The sequence below is a fragment of the Anoplopoma fimbria genome, chromosome 21 (assembly GCF_027596085.1).
Source record: "Anoplopoma fimbria isolate UVic2021 breed Golden Eagle Sablefish chromosome 21, Afim_UVic_2022, whole genome shotgun sequence".
NCBI classification, from domain to species: domain Eukaryota; kingdom Metazoa; phylum Chordata; class Actinopteri; order Perciformes; family Anoplopomatidae; genus Anoplopoma; species Anoplopoma fimbria.
In genome coordinates, this window is record NC_072469.1 from 12,373,392 (window position 1) to 12,382,074 (window position 8,683).

General features: G+C 46.5%; 1 pseudogene; it reads left to right on the top strand.

The window, feature by feature from the left end:
- The first annotated feature begins 329 nt into the window (after positions 1-329).
- LOC129111110 (uncharacterized) lies at positions 330-2,051 on the top strand (annotated as a pseudogene).
- Positions 2,052-8,683: the final 6,632 nt, after the last annotated feature.

An 8,683-nucleotide genomic window follows, 5' to 3' on the forward strand; every position in this document is an offset into this window, starting at 1 on the left:
GCTGCTCGAGTGCAGCAGTTAAACCAGGGAACTTACTGGGGTACACTATACCCCGAATTATATTGCAGAGTCTTTGCAGCTCGCTCCTCCCTTAACTGCGAGTCCTGTGGCGCACCTTCCCATCCAGCCACCACATGCACCCTCACAGCCCCCCTGCCTTCCACCGCCGCTCCTAGAAGACAGAGCCCCACCGGTTACCGCAGCCTGCCTCCATCATTCCCCCACCATCCATCATCCCAAAACCAGTCACCAACCAGCCAACAACCACCGGCCCTCTCCCCAAAGGGGTAGACAGGAGAGGCAGACCAGTCCTCTTCCAGGGCGGGAGAATGGTCTGCAATAACTTCAATGATTTAGGATGCAGCACCTCTAGCTGCCGCTTCCTCCACACCTGCTCCATCTGCGGAGGTGCCCACTCCAGACCAACCTGTCCCCACAACCCCACCAAGCACAGCCTCTGTAAGTACCTCAATACACCAATCAAGGTCCAAGCTCTAGCTTCCGCCTTACAGAACCACCCAGACCGCCAGTTCACCAGCTTCCTAATACAAGGTTTCACACACGGCTTCCACCCAGGTTTGCAGGTTAAACCAGAACAGTCCTATACATGCCATAATTTGAAATCCGCCATCTCCGAGCCCAACATAGTTGACAAACTCCTGGCTCAGGAAGTCAAAGACTCTTTTATGATCGGCCCTCTCCATAGCCCACCTTTCCCCATATTCAGAATCAGCCCCATCGGCATAGCTACTAGGAAATACTCAGGAAAAAGAGACTTATAATAGACCTCTCATCCCCCCACGGCTCTTCCATCCCAAGCATCAATAGCCTAATCCCGAGCCCGGACTACTCCATGCAGTACACCACAATCACCAACGCCGCATCCCTCATTCGCCTCGCAGGTCAAGGAGCCTGGTTGGCTAAAGCAGACATCATCAGCGCCTTCAAAGTTCTTCCGATCCACCCCGAATTCTGGCATCTTTTCGGCGTCCATTGGAAAGGCTCTTATTACTTTGCAGTGTGCTTGACCTTCGGGTGCAAGAGCAGCCCAAAAATCTTCGACTGCTTATCCGAAGCTCTCTGCTGGATCCTGATCAACGTCCATAAACTTCCGTACGTCATCCACCTCTTAGACGACTTCCTCACCGTCACGCCACCTTCCTCACCCCCAGCACACGGCCTCAACACTTTAACCTCAGCATTCAAGGAACTCGGTGTTCCTCTGTCTCCAGAGAAAACTGTAGGCCCCAGCACCTCCCTCGAATTCCTCGGCATCACCCTCGACTCAGTTTCACTCCAAGCATCCCTACCTACCGAAAAAATCAATCGGATCTCCTTACTCATTTCAAATTACCTCCTGGCCCCCAAATGCACCAAACACCAACTCCTTTCACTGTTAGGCCACCTCAACTACGCCATTCGCATCATCCCCCAAGGTCGATCCTTCTTGTCCCACCTCCTTTCAGTCGCCGCCTCCGTCCCAAATCTCCATGGCCACGCCTCCCTGGACAAAGCATGCAAAACGGAGCTAAAACTGTGGCACCAGTTCCTCTCATGGAACGGCATCTCTTTATTTTACGAAGACCACATCACCAAGCCGGAAGACATCCAGCTGTTCACAGACGCAGCCCCTCCATCGGCTTCGGCGGCTTCTACGGCAGCAAATGGTTTTCAGCCGAATGGCCGCACAAATTCTCATCCCTCACCCCTTCTTCAGCAATCTCTGAAATGTATCCGGTAGTCATAGCAGCCATTCTTTGGGGCCATGAATGGTCCAAAAAGACAATTGCTTTATATTCAGACAACAGCGCCGTCATAGACATCATCAACAAAGGTCACATTGTCTAGACATAATGCAGTTCATGCGTAGACTCACCTTGGTTTCGGCCCAGCAATAATTCATCATCCGAGCCTATCACATCCCAGGTCACAAAAACTGCATAGCTGACTCACTTTCTCGTTTCTCTTTACAGAAATTCAGACGATTGGCGCCAGCCGCGGACCCTCTGCCAACTCCGGTCCCACCGTTTTCAGCGACCATCTTCAACTGACCCCGCTACTAGAACACCTAATCTCTGCCTCCCAAGACGCCATCCTCAACAGCGTCGCCCCCAGAACACTCTCATCATACCTCACCGGATGGAATAGCTTTAAAGCCTTCCACGCTTCCCTCGGCCTTCCATCCCTTACCCTCATCCCTTCTTCCCACGACCCCTTCCCTACATCCCTTCATCCCTCGACCCCTACCCCTTCATCCCTCGACCCTTATCCCATCATCCCCTCATCCCTTCGACCCCCTTCCCTCACCCATCCCTCTGACTCACATTCGTAATAAATCAGTCATAACATATATCGTGATAAGCGTGGTCTTTGTTAGTGAAGTCATTTTTCAGTGTATGTGCACTGGAGGTTTCAAGTTTCTACATAACCCTTGTATATTGGTTCAAACTAGCTATGATGTAAAATAATATAGTAATATTCATGTACATGTTTCCAACAGACATTTAAGGCATAAGAAACTTTCCTCCTTCAGCATATCAACGTAAAAACGACCTCTGCATGGACATCGTTCTGCACAGTGAGGCTCAAACATCACAGCAAAGTGACAATAACAAAACAAAAGAGTGTATTTGTTTCAAAATTGTGATAAATAGGACGTGGTATGGATGTGGTTAATACAAATGGATCCTTTATTTACATGTTCTCACAGAGTCTGGGGATGTTAATGAGGCAAACTTTTTTCACCAGAAAAACCACGTTGTCAAAGTGACACTGTGAGAGTATTTTCTCATCAGCCACCACAACACGAAACTAAACATCCAGTTAATGACCAGGCAAAGCCCAGCTGCAGCTCTGTCGACGAGGGAGTAGAGGTGTTATTTATAACGTGTATTGATATCATAAAGCCATCATCATATCTCTGACCCAACCAGGAGGCAACCTCTGGTTCTAACAAGTGAAGCCCAATGTGAAAGTGCCTTAAACCTGCATTCTCTCTACTGGCCATCAGGGGGCGACTCCTCTGGTTGTATAGAAGTCTATGAGAAAATGACTCTACTTCTCTCTTGATTTATTCCCTCAGTAAACATTGTAAACATGAGTTTCTGGTCTCAATCTCTAGTTCCAAGTCTTCTTCAATACAGCATGATGTTCATTTTGTTAAATAGATCATAGAGCAGGGTATGCTTTAGGGTGGGGCTACCTAATGTTTGGCAGGTCACTACCGCTACCAGAGCCGTATACGGCGTCTCTACGTCACTCCTTTAGCAGTCCAAATATGATCACTTCCGATCACTGGTTGCAAAAAACCAAGATGACGTCGACCGAAATGCTGTACTCGAGGCTTCAATACGGCAGTCCACAAACCAATGGATGACATTGCGTCCAAGTTTAAATGTTTAATATGTCTTTATCTGACATTAACTGTGGTGTATAAGCGAAGTTGAGATTATTTGTAAGGAAACTCTAAACAGGTATTTTTTTTTTTTTATCCTCGAAGCCAAATTCTGGCTCTAATAAATCTGCCAATTTGTAGTTTTAAAAAAAATATTGAATGTGGTTCCTTAATCAGAGGGAGTTTAAAGGTGCATGATGAGCGAGACCACACACACACACACACACACACAATTTGAGTCTACAAACTCTGTGTGTAGACACAGGTTACACACCATTTCGTTCACAAAGTAACAGACACCCACTCAATACACATCAAAAGTATCAAGTACAGGTAATATTACTATTGAGTATAAGTAAACAGACCTTGGGCGCTGTAAAGCAGATAACTTTTTCACAACCTCCCCCCCTCCAATTTGAGGTGGTTATGTGTAAAATGAATTCAAAGTATTAAGTATTAAGGCTCTGTTTGTTTGTGCTGAGTTGATTTATTAACAACTTAAATATGGACACTCCTACTTTCTTCTTAAATGTTGTAACCTTTGTTGTTTGTTTGTTTGTTTGTCGCCTAAAAGGATGGCATCCAAAAATATATCACACAACCCTCTGCTTTGTTGTAACTAAATGCTAACAAAAGCTTTTTTTTATTCCTACTTAATTGGCATTACAGCACTGTGATTTCTGTGCTTTGCTCTCCCTCAGCTCCATGATGCCCAGAAACCAAGACCGACTCAACTTGAGCGACGAGGAATTCAGGGAGGCAAAGTGCACACAGTTGCTCATTAGCGAGGACGTTTTTTAATTGCCAGTTGTGATAAACTTCTTTTACGAGTAAAAAAAAAAGACTGCTGACAGTTTCCACACCCACCCTTCACTCCGATCCAGGTTCCCCTGGCCGCTCTGAGCATAATTTCCCCCAAAACTTGTAGCGATCGCGGTAAGGCTCTGACAGGACCGGCGTGGCGCCGCCTGACGGACGACGAGCCGCGGATCGCTGCATAATTTATGAAGGCAGATTTACAAGACGGGTTATTAGCTCCCCCTACGCTGGGCTGCTCCTCTGATTTACAGTTTAAGGAATCCGGCTATAACAAATAAGAACTCATAAACAAAATCAAACCGATGACGAGTTTGTTTGTCTGCGGGTGGGAAAACGTGCCAAACGGAAAGGAGGTGGGCCAATTAGTGGACGTCAGAGGGGGGGGTTGTCAATGACGCTGGGGCGCTCAGCATTCTGGGTAGGGGAGAGGTGTCACCTCCGCTGCCATCTCATTACTGGAGATGGATGTGATGCTTTTGCAGCGGCTGGAGCCATTAGGGGACAAATAGGTGGCCATCACGCGGGACACGGGACGGAGCCGGCTTCATCTTAATGAGAGCCTTTCTTACCCCTAATGAGCCTAACTAACTCTCCCCCTCTCTCGCCCATGCTCTCTCTCCCTCTGAGGAGTTCATCCAGCCCCCCCCACCTCTGCGGGGCCCTGTGGTTTATGATGATGGAGCTCCGAGGGTAATATACATTTTAATGCTCCGTAATGGGAGGGAATGAAGGGATGGAGGAGGAAGAGGGAGAGGAGAGAGAGAGGGAGAAAAGAGAAAGCAGGAGAAACATTGTTGTGGATTAGAGGAGGGCCTCCTCTCTGGGTGTCTCAGCTTTAAATTAATGAGGAGGCTGAGCGCACCACGATAAATTTAGCTTTTCATGTTTAATTATGCCGCGACCGCGGCGGTTCAGTGAGGATAAATCACACAATTATTATGCCCCTCGCCCCTTTCGCCTGTGTTTTGTTTTTCTCCCCTTCTCTCTGTTTTCCTCCTCCCATCTATTTGTCGTTGTTGTTGTTGTTTATTCATAAGCTGATGTCTTTTTTCTTAATAGTGCTGGTTTGTGTACAAGGGGAAACAAGGCCTAATGTTCCTATCATAGGGAGCAAAACTCCCTCTGCGAGAGAGGCGGGGACAAATTGAAGAGAGGAAAAGTAGATCTAGAGGGAGGGGGAGGGGGATAAGAGTAAGAGAGACTTTCACACATCCATTCAGTCCCTGACATGAAATTGGCAACATTTTCCTGCATGGGCTCCTGTGTGAGAGGGAGCAGGGAATGGTGAAGCGCCAATATCTCCACCTTAAGACCTCCTAGCGTTTGAGGTGAAAATGACGGTACGGCTGTGTGATGAATAGAAGCTGTAATATAGCAGGGTCAAGCACGTAAAGGGTGGTGTCCATCTGACCAAAGGTGGCTCTGTGTTTAGGGAGTGAACCACAACACTCTCCTGATGACATGTTTGAATACTTGTTCATGGTTTTGCATTTATGCTAATGAGTTTGTTTTTCTCCTTACAAGCTCCGACAGCGAAGCTGGTCTGCTTTCACCCTATTAGTCTATGTGTAATCATGGCAAAACCTGGTCCTGGAGACACCTGCTGTAGAGGGGAGCTACACCCAAAGGGGTTCTGACTACTTAACCAGGTGTTCATACGTCCGATTAGTCTTCCTTTAGCATTGTTTTGGTCTCCGCCAACTCAATTATATCACCCTTAAGCTGCTAAATGCTCCTCTATGTTCCTATGAAAGCACGACTGACCCAACATGCTGTTCAGTTATTCCTTCTTAAAGAAAGCACTTTTTTTTGCACATTATGTTGGCCTGCTGGGACTAAGTTGACTCCCCACTGGTACTAGGCAACAGGGGATTTTCAACTAAACAGCATTATGCAAGTAGTGAACTCCTTTAGATGTTAACATAGTGAGTGTCTCGAGAGGGAGCATATCTGTGAGAAAGTATGAAGCACTATCGCTGTGAAGGTAGCAGTTCAGTGAGTGCACAGTTCTTTTTTCTGTGAATAAAACTCCTCAAGATCCAAGCCAAGGTCCTGTTGCGGTCTCTCTTGCCACCTACTGATTCAAGTGAAAGGGGGTTAGCCCCGGAGTTAGCCACAATTTTGGACCCAGGCATACTTTTCTCATTTTAAGAACATAACATCTACACACATACATATTGCAAACATAAACAGGTAAAATAATATCCTGTATTGTAAAACTTAATTAGAAGACCATACACCTCTCTCTCTCTCTCTCTCTCTCTCTCTCTCTCTCTCTCTCTCTCTCGCGCTCTCTGTTACAGTTGTAATTGAATTGTTCCTCTTTCAGTAGGGCTGCTTATGTTTTCATAATCAAAAATGATACTGCCGTTTCTTTTTTTTTTTTTTTACAAATCAGACATATATTTAAATTTAGAATACGCATTTACAACCCTGCCAGCTTGTCCCTAACTGTGTCTGTCTGCCGTTTGCTGCTGAGCAGGTACTGGACTACTACTGAGAGTGAAACAAAACAGTATTTTTAATCTGCTGTAAAAGCCGTTTAAAGAGGCTTAAAAGCTGCAGAGCCGCAGATAATTCTTTGTGGGTTTGTAAACGTTGATTGGAACCCCTCACATTATGTGTATTCAATTGACCCTTTGTAAATAAAATATGTATTTGTGCAGCTTTACTTTATTAAATAATAAAATAAATAATGTATTTGTTCCAATACCATGATCTATACACACGTTTTATTAAAGAATGCAATAAATCCACACACATCTGTTTTTTGGAAATCTCCTCTTTGGAAACCTAAAGCTAGTACAGCATGTAGGTCGAGAGGCTACTTTGGGACGAGTGCATCATCTGAGTGGGACATGTCCACAGCTGTGGTGTCAGCGGCTGCATCAAACCACTCATTTTCATTTGACCTTGTTGCTCTCGAAGCAACATGACAGCACTCTACCCTGTACTCTCCTGAAGCTGAGCTCCCTGATGCAAATGTTTAAATACGTTCTCCCCCATCTTCTCTCTCTGCACAGCTCCTCCTGTAATTGCTTGTCTCTCAACAGTTTAAGGGTGTGTGTGGTGTGTGTGTGTGTGTGTGTGTGTGTGTGTGTGTGTGTGTGTGTGTGTGTGTGTGTGTGTGTGTGTGTGTGTGTGTGTGTGTTTTGTTGGACTGCAGTTCATTGTCAAAATGCTCTGGGCTGCATGCTAGCTTGCTTCAGTCTTTTTGTTTTTGCCTTTTGTTTTTTTTGAAAAGCAAATCAATGTTGATGGTTTTGACCAGCTCCGTCTTACCCAATTTCCTTCGGCCAATTTTGTAGATTTCCAGTTTCAAATGAGTGAAGGGGACCCCTGTCGGAGCTGACTGATTGCATTTTCCACAGAGCCTCAGTGGCATGTTGTGCCCGAGATCATCCTCGGCATCCTGGCATGAAGGCAATTTCCATAAAACGCACAACTACCCCCGTGTCTCTCAGTGTGTCCTCCACACGGGCGCATGCCAGTGCAGCTACACAAATTAACACCACTGCTTCTAGCCTCTCTCTCACACACACAGGCTCAGTCAGAACCACGTCCAAGGCATCGTGGCTGCTCTCAGCTCTGTGCAGCACTCTAGGGTAGTGACATGTACGATCCTCTCCTGACTGTCATCAATATGCTAATCTGGGGGAATTAAGGAGTGAGGGGCTAACTTCTCCACTTAAACACACACCAAGAGGAGAGCGCGGGCCTGTGGAGGACCACTCAGTCACACCGAGACAGCAGTATGGAACCGCTCACATCAGCAGTTGATGGTCGTAGACGTGTAGTTATTATGTTATGCTAGTGAAACATTACTGCGTCCTCAGAATGCTTCAGCAGAAAGTTTCAAACCGTCCTCGCAAATTTCTTGTTTATCATTTTAATTAGTAAGCGTGGCAGTTGAGTAGTGATTAGTTTAGTATCTGGCTATAAAGCAAGGGATCTCTGTCTGTCTGTGTTTCCTGAGCATAACTCCAAAACCGTTCTATTGATGGAGATCCATGGACGTGCATCGTACATGTTGTTCGGTGCATTTTGGACACACGTCACCTTTGATATTAATAAACATTCAATGAATTTGTCCCTCACAAATAACCAGGTGAGAAAAGAACTGAAAAAGATAAAGGTGAGCCACGGATCCAGACGGCATCAGCTCAAGGCTCCTCAAATCCTGCGCAGACCAGCTGTGTGGGATGGTGGAGCACGTCTTCAACTTGAGCTTGAAGCTGGGCAGAGAACCACAGCTATGGAAGACATCCTGCGTGGTACCAGTCCCAAAGACCCCGCGGCCCAAGGACTTCAGCAGCTTCAGGCCGGTGGCTCTAACATCCCACCTGATGAAGACCCTGGAGAGGCTGGTCCTTGTGCATCTCCGCCCCCTGGAGAGCTCATCTTTGAACCCACTTCAGTTCACCTACCAATCTGGCATCGGGGTGGATGACGCAGTCATAGGATGGTGCC